This window comes from Aedes albopictus, chromosome 2 (genome assembly GCF_035046485.1).
Source record: "Aedes albopictus strain Foshan chromosome 2, AalbF5, whole genome shotgun sequence".
Classification (NCBI taxonomy): domain Eukaryota; kingdom Metazoa; phylum Arthropoda; class Insecta; order Diptera; family Culicidae; genus Aedes; species Aedes albopictus.
Genome location: NC_085137.1, coordinates 475,561,359 through 475,586,681, shown reverse-complemented (window position 1 = coordinate 475,586,681; position 25,323 = coordinate 475,561,359). Strand labels below are relative to the sequence as shown.

Here is a 25,323-nt window from a genome sequence, read left to right as displayed (position 1 = left end):
ACGCTAGTTGTAAATTTGCAAAAGCATGTACGTGTTATTCATCTAGAACAAAATCAACGAGCTGTAAATTTTTATACTTCCGAAAGTTTTCAAAATTTGAAAATTACAAAACTAGTTGATTATAATTTGTTTAAATTTGCACTTGCTTGATTAATTTTACATGAAATTAAAGCGCTTAGTAATATATTCAATATCTGACCGTCGTATTTCAATATACTCTACCTTATGCTTGTCAATGTCACGGGATAAGTACATCCATCCTTTATCCATCAAACAACAATGCCGAAGACATCATCTTTGATATATGAGGTATAAAATGGGAATGCTCACTAGTGCCACCTGAATGTGAAATTGCACGTCATATTTGTCTTCATCAGTTAGTGTTTGATCTACTAAACCACTTTTCAGAAGACACCATCTTTCTAAGTAATCAGGGTCCTGAGACACATGAGTTATAAAATTTGAATACCCACTAGCGCCACCTGGATGTGGAGTTTCAAATCATACGGCTCTCCATCAGTTAGTGTTCGATCTACTAATCAACTTTGCTGAAGACATCATCTTTCTAAGTAATCAGGATCTCGAGATATATGAGTTATAATATTTGAGTACTCACTTGCGCCACCTGGATGTGGAATTCCACATCATACTTGTCTTCATCAGTTAGTGTTTGATCTACTAAACAACTTTGCAGAAGACACCATACATACATACATTTATTTGTTCAACATCATTAAGGCTCCATTGAGAATGGCAAATATCCCAGAACTAAAACAGCACTTTTTCCCAAAATGATCAACAAATCACAGAAAATAAGAATGTCCGATTGTTTATTTAGTCGATTATGAAAATCGGACACACTGGTTTTGTTCGCTTTTTTGTCATTCTGGAGAAAAGTGCTTTTTCAGTTTCGGATAATATGCAATTCTCATTTGAGCCTTAAGACAAGACATAATCAACAATAGTACGCCACAATACTCGGTTTGTGGCTGTCGCTCTCCACCCTCGGTCGCGCCCAATGCTCGCCAAGTCACGCTCCACCTGGTCCGCCCATCGTGCTCTCTGCGCTCCACGCCTTCTTGTGCCAACCGGATCAGTTGCAAACACCAGCTTTGCAGGGTTGTTGTCCGGCATTCTTGCAACATGCCCTGCCCAACGTATCCTTCCGGCTTTGGCCACCTTCTGGATGCTGGGTTCGCCGTAAAGTGCAGCGAGCTCGTGGTTCATTCTTCTCCGCCACACACCGTTCTCCTGCACACCGCCGAAGATCGTTCTTAGCACGCGTCGCTCGAAAACTCCGAGTGCTTGCAGGTCCTCCTCGAGCATGGTCCATGTCTCGTGCCCGTAGAGGATCACCGGTCTTATCAGCGTTTTGTACATGGTGCATTTGGTGCGTGGGTGAATCTTTTTCGACCACAGTTTCTTCTGGAGCCCGTAGTAGGTCCGACTTCCGCTGATGATGCGCCTCCGAATTTCTCGGCTCACGTTGTTGTCAGCCGTCAGTAAGGATCCGAGGTAGACGAATTCCTCCACCACCTCGAAGGTATCCCCGTCTATCGTGACATTACTACCCAGACGGATCCGGTCGTGTTCGGTTCCGCCTACCAGCATGTACTTTGTTTTTGAGGCATTCACCACCAGTCCGACCTTTGCTGCTTCGCGTTTCAGGCGGGTGTACAGTTCCGCCACCGTTCCAAATGTTCTAGCGATAATGTCCATGTCGTCCGCAAAGCACACAAATTGACCGGATTTTGTGAAAATTGTTCCCCGGCTGTTGAGCCCGGCTCGTCGCATCACACCTTCCAGCGCGATGTTGAAGAGTAGACATGAGAGTCCGTCACCTTGTCGCAGTCCTCGGCGAGATACGAATGAACTGGATAGTTCACCCGAAACCCTTACGCAGTTTTGCACACCGTCCGTCGTTGCTTTAATCAGTCTAGTCAGCTTCCCAGGAAAGCCGTTTTCGACCATGATTCTCCATAGCTCTGCGCGGTCGATACCATCGTATGCCGCTTTGAAGTCGATGAACAGGTGATGCGTTGGGACCTGGTATTCACGGCATTTCTGGAGGATTTGCCGTACGGTAAAGATCTGGTCCGTTGTCGACCGGCCGTCGATGAAGCCGGCTTGATAACTTCCCACGAACTCATTTGTTTTAGGTGACAGACGACGGAAGATGATCTGGGATAGCACTTTGTAGGCAGCATTCAAAATAGTGATCGCCCTGAAGTTCTCACATTCCAAATGGTCGCCTTTCTTGTGAATGGGGCAGATTACCCCTTCCTTCCACTCCTCCGGTAGCTGTTCGGTTTCCCAGATCCTGACTATCAGCCGATGCAGACAGGTGGCCAACTTTTCTGGGCCCATCTTGATGAGTTCAGCTGCGATACCATCCTTACCAGCTGCTTTGTTGGTTTTGAGCTGGTGAATGGCATCCTTAACTTCCCTCAGCGTGGGAGTTGGTTCATTTCCGTCCTCCGCTGCACTGGCATCGTCGTTCCTTCCGTTGCCGTGGGCTCCCGTGCCTACGTTCTCCACGCCGTTCAGGTGCTGATCGAAGTGCTGCTTCCACCTTTCGATCACCTCACGTCCGTCCGTCAAGAGGCCTCCGTCTTTATCCCTGCATATTTCGGCTCGCGGCACGAAGCTGTTGCGGGATGCGTTGAGCTTCTGATAGAACTTCCGTGTTTCTTGGGAACGGCACAGCAGTTCCATTTCTTCACACTCCGCTTCTTCCAGGCGGCGCTTTTTCTCCCGAAAGAGGCGGGTCTGCTGTTTCCGCTTCTGTTTGTAACGTTCCACGTTCTGTCGAGTCCCTTGCTGCAGCATTACCGCCCTCGCTGCGTTCTTCTCCTCCAAAACCGTTCTGCACTCTTCGTCGAACCATTCGTTACGTCGATTCCGTTCCACGTACCCGATGGTGCTCTCGGCTGCGTCGTTGATGGCTGCTTTCACTGTACTCCAGCAGTCCTCTAGAGGGGCCTCATCGAGCTCGCCCTCGTCTGGCAACGCGGCTTCGAGATTCTGCGCGTATGCTGAGGCGACATCCGGTTGCTTCAGTCGCTCTAGGTTGTACCGTGGCGGTCGCCGGTACCGTACATTGTTGATGACGGAGAGTTTTGGGCGCAGTTTGACCATCACCAGATAGTGGTCGGAGTCGATGTTGGCGCCACGATAGGTCCTGACGTCGATAATGTCGGAGAAGTGCCGTCCGTCAATCAGAACGTGGTCGATTTGAGATTCCGTCTGCTGTGGTGATCTCCAGGTGTAACGATAAGGGAGGCTGTGTTGGAAAAAGGTGCTACGTATGGCCATATTTTTGGAGGCGGCGAAATCAATGAGTCGTAGGCCGTTTTCGTTCGTCTGCTGGTGGGCGCTGAACTTACCAATCGTCGGTCTGAATTCCTCCTCCTGGCCTACCTGAGCGTTCAAATCTCCTATGATGATCTTGACGTCGTGGCTTGGGCAGCGATCGTACTCGCGTTCGAGCTGCGCGTAAAATGCGTCCTTGTCATCATCAGTACTTCCGGAGTGTGGGCTGTTCGCGTTTATTATGCTGAAGTTGAAGAATCGGCCCTTGATCCTCAACCTGCACATTCTTTCGTCGATCGGCCACCAACCGATCACGCGCCTCTGCATATCACCCATCACGATGAAAGCTGTTCCCAGCTCGCGTGTGTTGCCGCAGCTCTGGTAGATGGTATGATTACCTCTAAACGTTCGCACCATGGATCCTGTCCAACACACCTCCTGCAGCGCTACGATGCCGAACCCGCGGTCCTTCAGTAGATCGGCGAGTATGCGGGTGCTCCCAATGAAGTTGAGAGATCGGCAGTTCCACGTACCGAGTTTCCAATCGCAAGTCCTTTTTGTTCGCTGGGGTCGTTGCCGTTGGTCTCGGTTCGTATTATTCTGTTGCTGATTTTCCGTTACAATGTTTTTTTTACGGCTGGCTCGTAGGGCCTGACACCAACCCCCTACTTTCCGGAGGACCATAGTGCACAGTTGAGCTTAGAGTTCTTCCCTGGCACTCGGACGTAGATCAGCCGCCCCTAACATGGGGATCAGACGCTGTTGTGAGCCGCTCCTCCTGGAGAACAGACGCTCAGGTTTGCCGAAGCAAACCCCCCCTTCCCTGTCAGCCTACGACCAAAGTTCCCACCGGGGTTGGTTACCCGATCTTCCCTAAGGTTGCTCATAGTTTCCGGCCGGTACCGCGTGGAGGTAGGGATAGGAGTTGCTGGGCAGAGGCTAGTGGATCACAATGGGATCTGAATTGCGCAGCATAACCAGCCTTTACCGTGCCAGAAGACACCATCTTTCTAAGTAATCAAGGTCCTGAGATGTATACATCATATATGAGTTATAAAATTTCAATGCCCACTAGCGCCACCTAGATGTGGAGTTTCAAACCAAACGGCTCTCCATCAGTTAGTGTTTAACCAACCAAACAACTTTGCCGAAGACACCATCTTTCTAAGTACTCAGGATCCTGAGTTATATGGGATGTAAAAATTACATGCTCACTAGCGCCGCCTATCGGTTGAAATCTGAATTTCTCAGATCACCTCACGAGGCCCTTGATATCCCAAGTAACTTTGCCGAAGACACCATATTTCTAGATCATTTAGATTTTGAAATACATTAATTCACATTCAACTGTCTATCTTATCTTGAATATAGTACGTTCTTCATATTGCGATTTTCAATTTTCCGCATTATAAGGAGTTATACTGTTTTCAAAAAAGGTCTTATAATATTCCAAATAAGATTCCTGTAGAATACATTTGGGGTTGACATCGATAGAAAAGATGGTTTCAATGTAATAGTCGATAATTCTCATGTGTTGTACAAAGTACAACAGCGCGATTAACGGAAGGTTAAACATGCACAAATTTAGATTTCTTTAGAAATTCTTACATGTATTACATCTGCAATTTCTTAGAGGACTTTTTCTCAGAAACTCTTTCAAGGATTCTGCCAGAAGTTTCTCCACTGAATCCTAAAAGGATACCATGTTGAACTCCACCAAGAATTCCTTCAGGAATGGATTCTTTTAACTAAGAGCTTCAGATTTTCTTTTTCTTTCACAGGTTTTTGCATACATTCCTGTATGTATTCTTTCGGAAATTCTTCCAAGCATTCCTTCAGAAATTGCTCCGAAAATTTGTTCAGAAAATACTTCTTCCAATGATTCATAAGTAGTTTTTTTATGATTTCTATAGCAGTTTGGAAATTTCGGGAATATTCTTTCAGAAATTCTTTTAAGAATTTTATCGAAGGTCTGTTTCAGTCATTCCTTTAAGAACTTCATTGATTCATTATTCTTCTAAGGTTTTAAAATTCCTCATAGGGTTGGTCGTAGAATCTCGGGAGTTCATCCAATAGCTACTGCAGGAATTCTCCAAAAGACTTTTTTTAGATTCTCCAAAGCAATTAGGATTTTTTCAAGGGTTCCTACATTTCTGTAGGAATAATTTCCTGAATGATTTCCTAAAAACATTCCTCGGGGATTCCTGATCATATGATTCCTTCTGTAATATGACCAGAAAATTCTGCATATCTCAACTATAGTATGGTAACACAATGAGGAAATGCAGGTTTTACACACCCTTCAATAATGAACAAGGCCGAATGTTCATAAGTTCTTTACTGCCATTCCACGCATAATAGTTCCCATGTATATTGGGATTCCCATACAGCATAAATGAATGAGACGTCGAACGGCAGTGAAGAAATTTGCAAACCAGATTGAATGCAGTCAGATCTTTGAAAACCATTTTAAAAGTCTTGCTCGTTTCCCATTTTAGAGAGTAGAACAGTCGCCACTAGGCACAATTCCCCTAACTCCTATTTTACTTTTCATAAATGGAAGACAGACAGTGAAAATAACAATCAAACCAACTTCAGAGAAAAGTGCTCAGTGTAGTTCAAAGTTACAACATTCGCCATCCACCAGAACCCCTTCGGCGAGAAACTATTCTATCACCTGTCGTTTAGGTTCTCTCTGGTCCAGCACAGCATCCCACGAATGAATACACACACATAAGCATACAAAAAAACGTACATACGTCCAGTTTTACACAACACAACGAAACACATACACGCTCACGGGTGGACGCCGGAAATGAAATGATATGATTGAAAATGAAATGTGAAACATGCGACTGAACATCCAAACACATCCAAACCAAAAATGCACACATCCATCTAGACGACCGGCTCCAAAACGTGTGCAAAACTATTGCGCATTTCGTACCAAATTGAGTTTAAACTCGGTTTCGCTATAAAAAAAAAATTGAGCGCGTAATTTGCCGTACAGTAGACGTTCGATTACTGCAACATGTTTGAACGCAAGGACTGCCAATTCCAACCAAAATTAGTCCAAATGATCTATCACACGGATTCACGAATTTATTCAGAGGTGATTGTTTGACCAACGTTGTAACAGCCGGAATTTGTTTTATAAATATGTTGCACTCATCGAACGTTTAATATCCCAAGAACAACGGAGTCCGTCAATATAGTCGCTGTTTTGAGCAACTCTCAAGGGACTAAACTTGTGCGAAAGCCACATATTCAATTGTGTGACAGCCGACTAGGTCAACATCCGAAAAGGTTGTAACAAGTAGTTCTAACATCAATTTTATTTGTTTTACACCATTCATATAACATGTAACTTTTCTGAAATAAAAATAGTTTCCACATGGTCTATTGGATGGTTTTCATCAGTAGATAGACGCTATCCAAATGTTGGCCTAGCTTCGTGCTGCTCTCAAATGAAGAACAACTCGTTCGACAATCCCTACTCCAGGGACGCAGACGGGAAACCTGAATTCCTGTCATCATAAACTTTTCCGTCTCCTTGTCAAACATCCTCTGATGGTCAGCCGACACCGTCGGCGACGATGACGACTGACAAATCCAGTCAGTTTGGTATGAAATAACAAATAACTTTCTGCCTTTGTTGTTGTTGTTGTTGTTGTTGAGAGGCGTTCGTTTTTTTGGTTAGTGGCTACGTATCGTACGACGGATTCACTTCTGTTATCTGAACGTTTTGAAACCTGCTTTAGGGTGGGCCTACTGATGAAAAAAACTTTAGTTTTTTTTATGATCTATTGGAGACCTTATTTATAAAACGTTTTCCAATCAAAACTTTTCTGATGTTCAAAAATCAATTTTAAAATGCGTGTTCTCCAATTATCAAACCAAGTTGCATCTGAGACTGCATTCACACCAACATGAGGAGATCCACCTGGCCCCTTTTTAGTACCAACACCTCCCGGTGATTCGAAACACTTGGTCTTCCTGCTGGCTACTGCACCTCAGTCAGTCTTGCGCCATCAGAAAATCCTATTAGCTTGAGGTGCAAAATTCGCCATGTGATGATAGCAGCGCACCGACCAACCTGCCAGTCAGCCAAGGTGGTGAAAACAGTTTTAGTCATTTCACTTTATACATCGACCGACCGACCGACCGACCCATAGCAGGAGAACGTGTCAAACTGTCTGTGGTGTTCGGTCCACCGCCACCACCGGCATCGTCGGCAGTGCCTCCGGGGATGGTGGTAAAATAGTTTTCACTCAGTTTGTTTTATTTTTTTTTTTCTGTGCGGCTTTTCTGTGCGGAAAGCCATTACTGAAGCGAAGACGGAGAGGGTTTTAATGGTGATGGACTCTCGTGTGCCCCGCTGGAGTTTGGGAGGGCCGGGAGATATCGTGGAAACTGCGATGAAGCTTTCATAACGACAATTGTAGTTTAATTATGCTGTAGCGGGAAAGTTTGAAGTGCACTAGAAGTTGAGATGGGTATTTTTCCTATGGGTTATTGGTATTTGTTGAGGATGAGTTTCAGAGGAAGTGTCCTTTGGGAATCTGAATAATAGAAGGTATTGGGGATACTGCGATTCCACGCAGATGACAATACAGTACCAAGTGCTTGGCAAAAAATATAGCTTATTTAGTACACATTAGGAGTTTTGAGTTACCGGTCGTCATATATCATGCCTTTTACAGTTACGGTCGCCATGACAGAGTTTCACACATTCCCATCACAATTAGGTAACGACGTTAGTTAGCTAGTAAGTCATCGAATCATGGAAGCCTCGCGAATGAATTTTGAGATAACTATGAATGATCTTAAAAAAAGGTGAATGAGTCTGTTGTGAAATCATTGATTTTAATTAAAGTTTAAAGTTGTCAAAGACATGACTAACGTTGAAATCAAGTTGTAACAGGAATTTCTAGTACAGTTCAACATGGCGACCGTGACAAGTAATCAGAGGTGACAAAACTCAAGCCAAAAAAGGCGAACAAATCTGCAACGTTTCCACTTATTCTACTTATAGAATTCGTTTCAACAGAGTAGAAAATTAATCCATACCTCTCCGAAATTGATATTTATGAGTGGAAACGAATTTCACTCATTTTTCCCTAAAATCCTGTTCGTTGTTTCTATACCAGTCTTTCTTTGGCTATGCACGACCAAGTTTTCGGAGTTCAACTACTCAGAAACACGCCCATTTCCATGTCGGAATTTCTACCATGCCCTGCCATTGCGGTCGAGTCTGCTTAGTCTGTAACGCTAGTACTTTTCAAGAAAAGAACCCATTTGAAATAAGTATTGCGACAATAAATGACAATTGCGCCTATATGAGATATGGCGACCGTGACAATATCAGACATGGCGATCGTTGTAGAATGTTAGCCATTGTACTGGGCAATACCTCCAAGTACTTTGTCGTATTTTGTGGGTTAATAGCATTTCTATTTCACTACATATTCAACCAATGACAGCTAATGGCTCCAACAATACCATACATGGCGACCGTAACATAAGTGGGCCCATAATAAAAGGGAATAAAGACGTACCAGCGTGTACTGTAATCACAGCTGTTTATTCGAGTAAATGTTTCAGCTCCAAATATAGCATTGTGAACTGTTTCTTATCTTCGTGAGTCTGTTATGCGAATACTATGCGATATTTCATACTGTTACAAAGTGGTTCCATAACGCAATTATATTAAATAAGCTTGCGGCTTCACACTGTAAAAAAACGAATGCCTTGGTTCAACAACATACAACATCAGGAATTAAAAATCTGCAAAACTGTTCTCCTAGCAACATGCCATAGTATCTTCTTCAACCAACGAAAAACAATATCATCATATTTTATCAACTCTTCTGTTTCCTCACATTTTTCCATCAGTTGCCGTTGTGACTTCCACTCCGTCTTTAGAGCACTCCGTCTTCTACCACCGCTACATTCCAACAGAGTTCGTTTCTAGTTTCAATTTTCGGTTCGGTTTCCGTATCCAACAGTAACAGACTTTTCATTTCCCGTGTGTGTGCCTTTCAGTTTGGTTTTTATTCCCAGTGTGCCAGAAGCGCCCAGTAACGTAACACTAATTGAATTGAAAACTAGAGCAGGCGATGGGGACACTGAAAGAGTGCGCTTGTACATAGTTTTGATAACATCAAACGAAGTTCCATCCACTAATTAATTGCTATCTCTTTCGCAGTTTTTCGCAGATCTTTACGCTTCATTCAACTCACGGTTCTTTTGATCCACAGACAGTGTATTAGTTGTACACGATAGTGCTCTCGACTCGTCGAGTGGCGTATGTAGTGCTTCCTAATGGTTATCATCGAATTATCATAGATTGTAAGCAACCACTGTTGAGATAGTCGATAACGCGAATAGGCAAGCATTTTTCCACTTCAAAGAGCGCGAAAGACCTTCAAACGAAGAAATCCTACGAATCGTAGTTTAATTAAATTATCTAAATGAACTTATTTGATTTGGTTTTCATTAAGAGAACCCTAGATCTACACATGAACCCATTACTATCTTCAGTTCTACTGGTTTATATTCCATCGTGATCGGAAGTCCCAACAGATGAAGTAGAAGAGATTAGTCAAAAACATTCATAAAAGTATTGCATAACAGTAACAAACAAAGTGAACGATCAGATCCAACCAAGCCTAGACAACAGCTGTACAAGTAGACGAACAACGTTGCAAACGACGCAGTTGAACTACCCCTTTCACAAACACCCCCCAAATTGAGAGCCCCAACCAAAAAAACCCAACCCAAAAATCGCAAATGAAACCGTTATTCATCTCGACTTGCAAACTCTGATTCCAGGTCCCCCGGTGGAAGTTGGTGTTACAATGTATGTGCTGAGTATCAGTTCGGTGTCGGAAGTTCTAATGGTACTTAACAGCCTTCAGATATATTACGTATCGTAATTATCCCCCTAAAGCAATGCTCGTACTCAAGAGACTAACTCACACTAACTGCCCAGCGGTAGCTGTGGGTCCAGGGTTTGCGGTGCTCGTCGAACACACGTAGCCTAAGGCGGAAGCGATCCCAGGGGATGTCACCGGAAATACACCAGATACTGGGCGCAAATTGGCCGACCATCGTTGTATCCTCCCCCTGGATCGGCTCAGCCTTGGTCATGGCGAGCCGCCAAAAACCCAATGCAACCGGGACCCACACTCTGCGTTAAAAGCATTATCTCTCTGTCTGTTGTTTGTGTCGAGTGTATATTATACTAATCGGAAAACTGCATAATGCGATATGCTAATTTTCACAAACTGTATTGATATTTGCATATATATAACCGAACATGTATACGCTTTGTATATTAGTTTCTGTTTGTTTTACGATAATCAACCTTCAGTTGAAGCCAATCAAACCGACGGAGGACTTCCTGAGTTGTACTTTTCATCAAATTTACTATAACTGTTGAATGTTGTTCTGAGACGTTTTCAATTCACTTGACCGAAACGAAGCTACTTTTCGTCACCGGAAACCCGCGCGTGGAGAGATGACACAAAGCCAATACTTCCACTCATCTCTCCCGTACCCTCTCTGTCTCTTTCTCTCTCTGTCGCGTTACATTACCAAACAAATAGTAAGCTAAGCCATATAAATCTCAATCGACTTTAGACCTTGTGCCATATAGAATAGAAACAAAAATAAACTTATACCACAAACATGCTTCTACGTTGTGCTACAACTCAACCCAGCCAAAATAAAGCGCAAAAAAAAATCAGTTCCTTACATTTTCGAGCAACGTTTCGATCAGAACGGATGAAAAGTCGTTCCCTTGGTTCCGTTTCCCCCATATTTTTTTTTCTTTTAACGTTCCCGATTCCTCTTCTGTCATTGACTTTCGTTGTCATTCGATTTTAGTTTGCGTCTCACAACCCTGAATACTTCGGTTGTGTGCATGCACGAGAGTACCTACCCATATATATTGTATCGATATTAATGCCATTGAAATACTATTTGTTTTCATTACTTTCTACTACCCTTGCGTCGTCGTTCCGATCCACGTCAGTAATTCAGCTCATCTTCTGTTTTATCCGATTGTTTTCGACTCTGTGTCTCTCATTGAATCATCTCTTTCCAATCTCAATGTGGCAGTGATGTTTCTTTATCTGATTTTATGTTTTCTTTGTGATTTGGTTTGTAAAAGATTGCATTTTCAACTTCGATCGTTGGAAACTCAATTTTCTTAGTGTCAATTCTTTTACCATTTTTATAGAAAATCAGTGGAACTTACAAAAAAACAAAAAGTCTAATTCGATGCATTCCAATTGGAAACGTTTATTATACTTTGTTATGTTTTATGACAATCTTAACTAAAAAATGCTCTTTTTAATTTATTTTGTTTGATTCGTTATTTCTACTCTGTTGCATATGATAAATTTTTAAATCATTGTTTCATTGTCCGAAAATAAGTGCCAGATTATATGTCATGCGAATGATTTAGAAATCATATTACTCATTGGTAAGAAATGTAATAAAGCTGCTATGGTCATTACATCAGGACTTTCAATCATATAAAATCACAAAAAAAAAACTATAATCTTTTTATGAAGTTTTTTATGTACTCTGATGTAAAAATATACGATGATCACGTGTTTGAAGGGAATGGCAATGTATTCTTATCATTTTTCCACAAAGCATGATTTGTAACTAAACTTGAGATACAACGACCCTTTCGGCCAGATGGGATTTGGCTAAATGGCGTTCGGCCAAACGACATTTGACCAAACGGCATTCGGCCAAATGGTCAGACACCGTTACCATGAACTTCGTAATAGTTGTATTTGACCCAGATAGTCTCATGGTATTTCAGAAGAATTGGCCGTACAGCCCGTTGTTGACCGGCCATCGACGATAACTTCCCATGAACTCATTTTTTTTTTTGACAAACATCGGAAGATGATTTGGGATAACCCTCAGAAAGATATATTGTTGGACAGAGAAATGAGCTTCTATTTACATTTATTGTTGGATAGAAGTTTCGGAGCTCTAGTTGGATGAAACTAGAAATGAATTCACTTTACAAAAGGTCGATTATATAATTTAATACACAATGTACCATCTTATATAAAGAATTCTAGTAGGGATCAATTCAAACTAAAATTAACAAATTTAGGTAATAGGGTTCTAAAATTAAAGACGAATTTTCGATTTGATTGCATTATTCTATCAAGCACAGTATTCTAATCGGAATTGTACTTTACCCGGACTCGAAAAACGAAGGAATAATGAGAAAATTCTAAATAAGTAAAATGGTAAATAGTTGTTGTTTGACATTTGAGGTAGACCTTGACGTGATGGAATTCGACATTTTTCGTACTGGAGTTTCAAAAATGTTCCTTTCTGACATACACGGTGCAAAAAATCACTCAAAGTATGGGGCGGAACAAAAGATTTAAAAAAAAATATGAATTTTCAACCATGTCCAAGAAAATGTCAAAAAATGAGTAAATATGCACTTTTGGATTGTTTTTTTTTGTGGTTTAAACCAAGTCGAGAGTTACGCAAGATCATTGTCTGATGGTATACTTCGAGACCAGGTGGTATCACAGGTTGATACGTTGATCAAAATGTCAGGGCTGCCAGCATTATCAACATTCTCCGACCCGTAACGCTGCTGCAACTCCGTTGACGTCTTGATGTAACTATCGTCTTGCACCTGGAGCACTGCCAACTTAGTAACTGGTCGGAGAAAAAAACGAAATCACCGCTGCAACCCGAACTTTTTTTTTCCTTCTAAACCATGGGGGGATCTGGTCAACAGACACCCGAACAGGAAGGCCCGGCTAGTGTGGAGTTAAGGCCGTCTTCTACAACAAAACGAAAAGCCAGGAGTACTCTCTTCTCGACCCTCTAAACACATTCCCATGATCGCCAAACCCTATGTCTCTCCGAAACCACCAGAAGGCATTGCTTCAGAGAGGGGCTAGTGCACATCGCCTTTCAAGTTTGGCTGCGTAGCCTGAAGAACGAACATCGATGACGACTCGCTTTCGAGATTCTACCAAGATAGCATGCTGGCGCTTAGCCAGTTTCTCGAGTGGAAACTCCCTTCGTCCTTGAAAGGCGGGCAGGGTCGACCAGCACGCCCGCGCCCAACTGTTTTGCAAGCTTCAAAAACTGATGCCTACGTGCAACACAATAGGATATGCTGAAGGCAGGGGTATTACTATCCTTCAGGTTATATCAGCTGCACCAGAAGGTTGCTGACAATACGACCTCTACCTGCCCCGGCCCTTATTGGGGATTCGGAACCAACCCAGTAGACCGACACCACGACAGCAACGCTACCAAGATGTTCTCTCCAAGGCCACTTAATCGCTGTTAGGGTCGACTTCGACCGCAGGGCACCGGTATGACCTACGAAACTGACTCGAAACCCCTGGACCTCCTCTTGTGTCGCGACTAAACTAGTCATTTTCCGAGTCCACACTCCACCTCCTCTGTAGCTCCAGTATGATGTCATTGATATCCATTGAAACGACATTCCATCTCCTCTAAACCAGCACAAACTGGACATTCGGCAGAACCCACATAACCGAAACGATGCAGATACTGTCGGAAGCATTAACAGCCCGACAGGACCTAAGTCAGGTGGAATGTTACTTCGTCATGACACCTGTTATCCACTTTCCTTTGGTGGAGTTGTATCACGTGCGCTGCCATTTGACCATGGAGGCCGTCCTAACAGTCCTGTGTAGGCCTCTTGTGCCGCACATTTCGAAGCACTCTATATGCTCCCCGACAAGGATACCGATAGGCGCCATTCTAGTGATGACATTGAGCGCATCGTATGACACGGTATGGTACGCGCTCGCAACCTTCAGGCACATCAGCCTATAAGTATTAGTATAGCTTACCACGGTAGCTTTCGGTACTTAGCGCCGTGCCCCATGTCGGGCCGCCATACCGTAGTATAGACGTAGTGATACTGGAAGCTTGCGCTTACTGCCTTACATCGCAGAGCTATTGGACATCATCTGAAACAGTGCCACTATAGCATCGTAAGCTTATCATCGATCAAGTGTCTCCCAAGTGTTTGACGGAGCGTTTCGAAGTGTTAGTGCAATCATCACTTGCTGCTCCGACTTTCGGTTGTTCACAACCACCACCTCAGTTTTGTAGTGACCCAATTCCAGTTTCCTGGATCTCATACACGCCTCCATAACCTTATTCGAGTGGGCACTTCTTCGATCGGTTCACCGTAGACTTCCAGCGTAATGTCGTCTACGAAGCCGACGATCTTCACCCCCACCGGGAACTCTAACCTCAACACCTCGTCGTACATGACATTCCATAACACCGGACCCGGAATGGAACCATGCGGGACTCCTGAGGTTATGCGAAAGCACTTCCGACCCACCTCTGTGTCGTAAACTAGTACTCGATTCTGGAAGTAACTTCCAAGAATCTTATACAGGTACCCAGAAGCAGGCATTGGCACTATTGAACGCGTTTTTTACATCCTGACTCCTGAGTCACTACCGCACAGTAGCGAGTCCCCTTCCTCTTATGCTGGAGCGCTATCTCGGCGTTTTTTGTAACCGACACGATAGCGGCTACGGTTGACCTCCCCTTCCCCTTTCGGAAGCCGAACTGACTACTCGAGATACCATTTACACCCTCGGTGTACCTCAACATTCTATTGAGAAAGCATTTTTTCGAGCACCTTCCCCGCCTTTGGCAATAGAACCAGGCTCTGCCTCTTCCAATCTTCTGGGAAAACTGCCTCGTCCAGGCATTTCTGCATAGCAGACCTGAACATCTCAAGAGCCTCTGCAATAGCTATTTTTAAGGCCAGGTTCAGAACTCCGTCCGGACCTTGGGCCTTACCTACGCTAAGAGACTTTGCTATCCCCACAAGTTCCACATCGGTGACCCTCTCCTAATCGTCAGCCCCAGCTCTCGGCTGTTCTACGAAAGGAGGCCAAGGACTAAACTCATGGCGCGGAAAAAGCCCCTCGATGATCCCTCCAACAACTCTGGAGATTGCTGTGTAAAAGCCATTACACCTCTTGTTTTGGCCATCACGATCCTGTAGGTATCACCCCACGGATTTGCATTGGCACTCTGACAGCGACCCTCGAAGCAAGCCTTTTTGCTTGCCCTTATCTCGGTCTTCCTTCTTCACCACCCGTCGTTTGTTTCGCTCTTTTTCAGATCATGCTCGCTGCATCTGCCGCCTAGCCTGTAGGCAACCCGTCCTCTCGTACATTCGTTGCGAAGAATTATCAACCATAAGAACTAGGTCGTTAACTTTGAGGCTCTCTGTTTCGCTGCTCGATTTACTCCTGATGACAATCGCCGGAAGGTATTCTCTAATCCAGCGTCGCCAAAAATGAGCTGTCTCGTCATCTTCCAGATCGCACGGCTAACCTTCGTCGACTCCGCCAGAATCGTACGAGGTTCTGCGACTCCATTGGAGCTCAGTAAGATGAAATGGTTCGGCGTCAGGGCCTCTTGGTGGACGCTCTGCAGGGGAATGGATGTTAACGGTCTGGAGCTAACATATTCCTTTCCGTTCCGTAAACCGAGTGCTGTCTCAAGGTCAGTCAACTGACCTCACGAGCCGCTCCCATGAGCCACTAAAGCATGGAGTGGATTGAAGGTCCATTTTATGTTAGAGATGGCAGAATTTTTCGCCAGCTGTTGATCGATGGCTGCGATCAGATCACGCAGCTCTCGACTGGCTCCTTTGAAAATTTGTTCCGTTATCTGAACAAATCTCTAGGGGTGACCCACGGCGAGCCACAAAACGGCTGCCCGATTCCGTTGAAAGGGAATGAACGACCTCCAGGTGTACAACTCTCACAGTTAGACATGTGAACAAGGTAACCAACTATTTGACGTAGCGGCGTCCAACGCGGACCTAAATAGATCCAAAGTAATCCAGCCCATCATAAGAGAACGGGCGCACTATAGCCGCTAGGCGTGACTGAGGAAGGGTAGCCATCTTTGGTTGTACAGAAGCTGCTTTGGTGATCTTGCAAATCTAGCACTTCCAAATAACTTTCCGAACAACAGTACAAAGATTGAACACGTGGAATCGCTGGCGAACTCCATTAAGGACAGACTTGTTAGAATCCCAAAATGGCCACCACAATGGCCGACTTTGGCACCTACTCAAAACAAAACAAAACCAGTGCACGAGAGCTTTTTATTTTAAGCTGATTACAAGTGAGCAAGAACAGAATAATGAAATACATTGTTGTTTGAGGCTTGTTTCTTGAGATTTGTGCGTCTGAAGTTTCGATGCAATGTTGAAGCGGGATTTAAAAACGTTTGTCCTTAAGTACTGTCTAGTGGTTAGCCTGTAGGTAACGTCGGTGATGCCAGTCGACGATTAGCATGGTGAGATGATGATGAAGAGGCAGGATTACCGGAAATTTTAAGGCATACGTAACGCACGGAACTGCACCAATACGACTGTGCACCCGCATCTCGTCATGCTCGTTCAAGAACGGCGACAGCTTGTAGACCGGACTAGTCCTCTCGATGCGCCACCTCGTGTACCCGCCCATCTTTTTGTTTCAGTGCGACTACTTACTTCGGATTCGCGGATGTCTGCACGAAACGCTACAAACCGTTCTCTGTATACCACAGCTCCTCCTGCCGCAAATTCCACGTAATCAGCTCCCGCTTCTTGATTTTTTCCGATAACAGTTGACGATGGACGTATGTTACTTGAAAACTGGCCGATCTGGTAGACATCTTCGACAAGATCGCAATTCTTCATCCGTCTCCCAAGACAGCGTCGACCTTTGCTCTGGTGGTCATTCGGTTGCAGGCCTGTGAAGAAAATCAGGTCCTCGGTCCAACGAGATGTTACGTCTACGATGGGACTTTATCCCCTCTTGGTAACGTCATCTGCCGGATTATATTGCATGGGAATGTATCTCCATTCGGTGGCTTCCGCTTTATTTAGAATTTCTCGCACGCGGAACGCCACGAAATGTCGGTAGCGACGCGATGTTGCGACTGGACCCATGCCAAAGTAGTTTTTGAATCCGTCCACATAGCACGACCAGCGATGCGTAAACTTTGCAGCCTCCCGTGGTATGATAGTCCGAAGCACCTTCTTCCCCCGCAAAGATATCCACAAAGCCACCTGGAGATCACCCGACCATCAAACAGAAAACCAAATCGACCACGTTCTAATCGACGGTAAATTCTTCTCAGATATAACCAACGTCCGCACTTACCGCAGTGCGAATATAGATTCGGATCACTACTTAGTCGCTGTATGCATGCGCTCAAAACTTTCGACAGTTATCACCACACGTCGAAGTCAAACGCCGCGACTCAACATCGAGCAACATCGTAACGTAGAAGTGGCTCAAGACTGCGCGCAGCAGTTAGCAGTGGCCCTACCAACGGAAGAGCAGCTTGGCGCAGCTACACTTGAAGATGGCTGGAGGGACATCCGATCCGCCATAGGTAGTACCTCGTCTACAGCACTAGGTTTCGTGACTCCGAATCACAGAAACGACTGGCACGACGGCGAATGTGAACAGTTGAAAAACGAGAAGAATGCAGCATGGGCGAGAATGCTGCAACACCGTACGAGAGCGAATGAGGCACGTTACAAACAGGCGCGGAACAGGCAGAACTCAGTCTTCCGGATGAAGAAGCGCCAGCAGGAAGAACGAGATCGCGAAGCGATGGAAGAGCTGTACCGCGCTAAGGACACACGAAAGTTCTACGAGAAGCTGAACCGCTCGCGCAGAGGCTTTGTGCCACAAGCCGACCGGTGATACTCCTTCACCGCTTTAGCTGTTCTTGCTCTCAGCAGAGCGTTCATCAACTCAACCCTATTGGTAATGCATATGGGTTCCCTAAACATTGGAACAATTTGTTGGAATCGAAAACATAACGTAATCGCACGCGAGTGAAATTAACTGTTAATGTTGAAGTTTGGGTACCCCTCAATATGACTTATCACTGATGAAAGAATGATGTGTCGGTATTTTCGTCAACATTCATTCAATGTTCATTGTCCTTCGGTGACGCCAAACTTTTGTTCAATGGCATTAACAATGCATTTACTAAATAACTTTTTCATTTTTATCCCGCAAAGTTTTGTAAAAGCAGTTGAAAGCTAATCGGAAATTACATTACTGTTCTTATTGAAAAAAATGTTCGACTCATTTCCAACGACACTGCCTTAAATTTTAATTGATATTTAAGACAATGTGAACATACAGGGAAAACTTGCAATTGGGTTCTTTAGGGGTATCCAGATTATTGCATAATCGGAATCTCCGTCCAAAAATTAGTCGAAATCCAAAATTTCATCATTTTTGGTAACCGGGAACTATTTTTAAAATGCATTTATATGAAGAATTTTTTTTGGTCGGGGTGAACTGTCACTTTATCGATGGAACTGTCATTCTATCCACGGAAATTAAAACTGTTTTGTTTATTTAACCATCAAAACAAAGGAATTGGAACGCAATAAAATCATCTAATACTCAGAAAAATGAGCTCTTTCGATTAGGCTAAAGAAAATGGCAATATTTAATTCACTAAACAACCCAATTAAAGGGTACAAATAGAGAGATGAAATTTGTAAAAAAAAATACTAGTGGGATTTGAACTCACGACTCCGTATTCGCTAGACTGGTGCTTTAATCAACTAAGCCACAATAACAAGTAACGATTCTGCGAAATAGAAAGCCGAAGCCACACCGTGAACACTTCTTTTTCATAAACCCATCGCTCTTGATTGTGCCCACTAACCACAAATGAGAGCGAATTGTTTTAATGAAGCCAAGATTTACTCTCGCAATTCGCATACCTAGTCACCGAGCAGTTTGTTTGCTGGCATATAATTTAGTATGCGTCGAGAGATCGTCACGGTCGAGAGTTCCAGTATGTTTCAGACATACAAGCAAATCTGGTAAAATGCCAATAAAGGGCAATATGAATTATTGTACAATGTTGTAGTTATAAATAAAGCTTTCATACATTTTTGTACAAATGTATTCTAAACCATGTCCAAGGTTTCTTAGACATATTATCTTTTGAATAAGATAAAAATTTTGGAAATCGGATGCAAATTGGTGAAACGTGGGCTAACACTAATACCATGTTTTTGAGGGAATGACCCCAAACTTTTGATCCGAGAATGTATAATAACTTGTGGACTCAATAGTATAGGTAAAAAATGACACATCGAACAATTCATATCAAAATTTCAATCGACTATCTCTTGCTCCAAACAAGCTCGTGTTAGCTGCTCCGAACATTTCTACTGCAGACCAATTACAGCGGCAGCTTGTTGAACCCAGATATTAATCAAATCACCGCATGACAAATGACCCGGCAGCTCCGTTTTGCATACCACATTAATATTCGTTACCACTCATCATTTCCATCGTCATCATTATTAGTGGAAACCAAATCAAAATATTTTCAATATATATATACATATACTGTATTGAGTTTGTTGTTGGAAGCCAGAGACCGATAAGTAACACATATCAACTAGTGTACCCAAAACATGCTACATACTACAGAACCAGTTTGCCGTATTTGTCCGTTAACGATATGTAAAGCCACTACTATAGAAGCAACCAGCCAACAGCAAAACAGCAAACGTACGCTGAGTCCAAGCAATAAGCAATGTATACGTAAATATTGAAGTACCTAATACGAAACAACTGTCACTACAGGACGTGACCCATTGCCCGCCTGCAAAATTTAATTTGTGGTTATTTTCTTTTCTGTTCTCGATTTTAAATGATATTTTTAACGTTTCGTTTCTGGTAAATAAACAAAGCAGTTGTGTTTATATTTGTTTTAATTTGATTGAAAATCGTCGCTCTTAGACTCGTCGCCGGATTTTCCGTTTCGAAACTATGTGTGTGTATTATTCTTAATCAATTCCATTCGGGTTTAAACTTCCATTCGAATTTTTATTTCTTCTCTCGATCTGTCACTTTTCCTTGGATATGATAAACTGTCTACAATTTATGAGTTTTTGTGCCCGGAAACCTTGATTGAAATCAGGACAGTTGGATGAAGAAGCCTCATCTCTTATAGCGTACATTTCCAACTTTTGTTCGTTTTCTGTGCCTCTCACCTTCTTTTCTGTCTCTATCACTCTGTCTGACGGAAAACTGTGCAGAAACCAATCACTATCTTTTATGTTTCTTGCTCATCTTTCCTCTACTTGCGTTCCATACAATCTCAAATGCCGACCAACCGGCAGAGTCTCTCGCTATCGCTCTGTCGACTCCAAGTTCGACTTGTGTATAATTTGAATGAGTTTTCTTTCATCTGCCAGTGTGGACTCTGCTATCTGAAACTATCTATCTCGAAGCTATTTTTCACATGTCGTTCGGTGAACATCGTGCGAATTATGTTCCGGCCTGCACGAGAAGAGTCTGTTTCGAACGGAAAACGGTGGAGATTTTTTTTTGTGCGAAAAACTTTTTCCCACTGCGGCGGTTTTTGATGACTTTCAGTTATTTGACGCTGCCAGACGGAAACTTTTGAAACTCGATCAGACTCTCGGCCCTCCGCACCGAATCATTTTTGCGTCTTGTTTGATTTTTGATTACCACAACAATGGGACCGAACAGTTTGACATTGGGGGGGTAGATGTTTTTGACATAATTCGCACTATTGTTTCCCAAACACCACTATATATACGACCAGATTTCCCATGATGTGCTTCGTGATGTTCTTTTCAGAGTCTCAGTTTTATGCTCCTTCGCTTCCGAGTGAATGTCCTCTAAGTTTTGATTTATCCCCACACGAAATTATCATTTGATGAACTCTCGTTGCTTCTAATGAATGTTTTCTAATTTCAACTCCCAAATTCCCAAAACAATCCCCAACGCCATTATTTTTCTCCCATTACAAAACTTTCCATCATTCGCATGAGTCAACAATTTACGGGGGAAAATTTGCATTTGAAAGCAAAACACCTGCCAATGCAAATGTTTTCCCACATGGCTACAACAAACCCGACTTTGAAATTGCGATTTTTCCGAGACAAATCAGCCGCAATTTCCCACCTGATGGTGTGCGTGTATGTGCGTGTAAATAGTCATGTATGTGAAATTCATAACGAATTAGTTCTATAAAATCCTACCACTTTAGTTTTGAAGCATAAAGAAGACCGTTGTTTCAAAACAAGTATACACAAACCAAAAACAAAGCTGTATACAGTAGCAGCCATCCAAACAAAGTTCTCTACCAAAGTTACGTACAAGGCTGTCAAGACACAATCAAAATATACGTTGCACATAATAAACACTAACAACATTACACATTTAATATTTGGTAAAACAAACGATCAAGCATCTGGTTAAAGAAACTGAAAACCAACACAATTGAATGGCATTTGTGTACTGATAATTGATGATTATTTATATAAACGAAAAAGGATAATCATTTGTCCTAAAAGACGCAAAATAGTTAGATGTTCAACAGTTTTTGCACCACAAAATCGAACAGAGCTAGTTATCACACTTGTATACTATATACCCAATGATCCTATAAAATTCAACGTTATGAAGAGGTATAGGAAAAACCCGTACGAAGGGGGGAGGGGCGGTCTGAAATTCCCAATTTGAGCGTGACGTACTTAATGAATGCCCCCTAAGAATCAGGACACAAGATCGATATTCAGAAAAATAGAAACAATCCCTTGAAGAATGTTTAAAACATAAATTAGTGAAATCTCTCAAAGAATACAGTGTATCAAACAATTGTCCGTACAGCAATTTTTTTGTCAAAATAATTTCTCATTCAAATGTTTATAACTTTTTTATACGTCAATCAAAAAGGCTGAAATTTTGACCAATCATTAATCATATATTAATGCTCCTTGGAGGCGAATGAATTAAAATTAATAAATTTAAAGCCTCGAAAAAAAATATTATTGCTCCATTGGGGAAATTTTGAGAGAGATCGAAAAAGTTTTCTGAAAGTTATAGAACTTTTTTAAAACTTTTAATATTTTTGCACACATTTTTAAAACATTGTATCTCAATATGTACTCAATGAAGCTTTTTCAATCTTTTTTGTGTTACAGCTTATACCTAAGGCTTTCATATTCACTACAAAAAAATATGAAAAAATTGCTTATGTAGTTCACGATATTTGAAAAATAACCATATTTTGCACATATAATCTGCCAAACGTTTTCCACCAATAAAAGTGCATAACCGGAACGAAAAATGCATAGGACCTACTCATCATATGTAGTTTAGAAGGTCCTGTATAAAAAAAATTACATTAAGAGAGTTCAAAAAAGTTGAAAAAAGTTTTGTAGTGAATATAAAACCTCAAAGGAAGCTGCATATGAAAGCCTTAGGTATAAGCTGTAACACACAAAAGATTGAAAAAGTTTCATCGAGTACATATTGAGATATAATGTTTTAAAAATGTGTTCAAAAATCTTATAAGTTTTACTAAAAGTTCTATAACATTCAGAAAACTTATTCGATCTCGCTCAAAATTTTAAAATTTTACCAATGGAGCTTCAATATATGGTTTATTTAAAAAGACACTACACCGTCTTCAACCAGAGGTTGTACAGACTGAACAAGCACTAACATATGACAACGGACATCACACATAACACCCAGTGGCCCAGTGGAGAATTTTCCGTTTGACGAAAAGTTTTCCCCGACTGGAGCGGGAATCGAACCCACACTCCGAGGCTGACGAAACGCCTAGATGACTGAAGCCTCTAGCCGCACGGCCACGAAGCCCACTATATGGTTTATGATTGATCAAAATTTCAGCGTTTTTGATTGACGTATAATAAAGTTAAAAACATTTGAATGATAAATTATTTTGACCAAAACATTGCTGTACGGATAATTGTTTGATACACTGTATACATCGATTTCTGATCGAATTTTCAGAGGTTCACACTAAGAAAAAATCACCGACTTCGGTAATGTTTTAGCAAAATCTCAACCGTTAGGTTTGTTTTACAGGAAAAAATCGGTAAAGCTTGCAACTTCTACCGAATTTCGTAAGAGTTTGACAGATAAATGATAACATTTTACCGGAATTTTGTAATATTTTCAGAATTTTGGTAAAAATCCATTACCGAGCGCTCAGCGGTTGATATTTCGGTAAAAATTACCAATCGCGATTAGCTGTGTTGTTTTGAAGATGGAGTTTTGGAAAAGTTTGAAGCACAAAATTCGTCAAGAAGTTTCAAAAAATTGTCCATAATAAAAGCTATTTTGAGCGTTTTTTTTTATTTTTGTTTATGAGTATTTTAACGTTTGCTAATTCTACATTGGGCGTAGATGTGTCACATTTGATTTTCCTGATGTTAATCAAATCTATAAGAAAATCCAGATTTAGAAAATTTTATCGTTCAGACAACTTTATTTGATTTGATGTTTGAGACTTTCTCTAAATTTTATGATAAGGAACTTCTACGTTAGTTTTAGAAAAAAAAATCTTGTAGATCTCCTGCTAAAATTATTAAACCAAATGTAAAAATATGATAACCATTCATGTTGCGACTTCTAAAGTGTGGTGCCGTAAGGAGTCTTCAAAATGGTCAGCACTTCCAATGAGAAATACTGGACATTTCCGACATTTCCAACAGAATATTGAATGGGCTAAATAGAAATTTACGGAAAAACTGGTAGAAAAGTAATAAGGAAAAAAGTTCAGATAACTTCCTAATAACATTCAGTATTCAAAACTCCGAAAAACACCATGTTGAAATTTGTAGTGTAAACCCAAGTGTAAACCCAAACAAAGAAATTTTTGAAAGTTATTTTTGAAATAACATCGGCTGAGAGGCACTGCCAGTAAATCAGTGACTGAATTTAATAAAACAGATTTCATTAGACAAATACCAGAGAGAAGAGAGCACTTTATAAAAAACCGCAATTGTTTTTTTTTTAAGCTGATTGTGGAAACGACCGACGGATTGGCAGAGTTATCCCTCTATGGTTGGCTTTTCGGTCCGGATAAATTATAAGCGGGGTGATACTATTTCATCCGACGTTTCGACCCTTGGTTTGGGTCTTCTTCAGGGAGGTTATAGGGATACCGCTACGTTTGTATCGCCGGTTGCTTGGCGTAGGACTGTCGGGTTTGGTGAACTTAAGCTTGTGTTGGCTATTTGTGGGTAGATGGTGAGGGTGTAGTTTACAATAATTCATGGCGTCTAGACACTGAATATTCAGTGTCTAGACGCCATGATAGTGTTCGGCGTAGTGGTAAAACAAACATAAGAACATAAGAAATTGCAACCAAGGATTCCATTGACATGTTTTTTAGAAACAATTTCAAAAAAAAAATTGCAAAGATACTGGAATAGCTTCAACAGCAATTAGAAAAAAAATGCTTTGCTGAAAACGGGTTTTAATAGCATATGAAAAATTCCAGTTATTGGAGTTCCAGCTTAAGACTCATTATTGTTGGTATTTCCAAATTACTCATTTTTTATGTTTTAATGTCAGATATACCAGACTGAAATCTCACATGAATTCCAGAAACAATTACTTTGGGAATTCTTGAATAATATATTATTAAATGGACTCCATGGCCACACAGTAGACGGCATCAGTTGTTTTGGCGTATTGTAAATTTAAAAAAAAATAAAAAGACGCATTGATTTATAATAAATAAATAAAGAGTACAAAGAATTTACAGAGGACTGAACAAAGTAGGCATGCATACCCGGATCATGAACAGATTTGATCTGCATTTTTCGTTTCCAAAACATCATTATCAGTACACATACTCTGCCATGAATGGAGAATTCTAAAAATCATTTAAACTAGTACATATTGACACATTCAAAAAAATCTATCAGACAACACTGGGCTTAAACTATACTGTAACAAAAGTTATCATAAAAACAAGTTCTGGTATGGATAGACTCCTAAGGACAAACTTCTACAACAAGAAGCATATTATATTTTGTTTCAACCTCTACTAACTATGCATGCACGTTCTAGATTTTATTAGACCAACTCATAATCAAAC

The 25,323-nt window shown here is 41.8% G+C and overlaps 1 protein-coding gene across 1 annotated transcript in view; it reads left to right on the top strand.

Moving 5' to 3' along the window:
* The window catches only part of LOC109622845 (gamma-aminobutyric acid receptor subunit beta), a gene marked incomplete in the record, with an annotated part of 313,910 nt that overhangs the window by 175,721 nt on the left and 112,866 nt on the right, over positions 1 to 25,323 (top strand).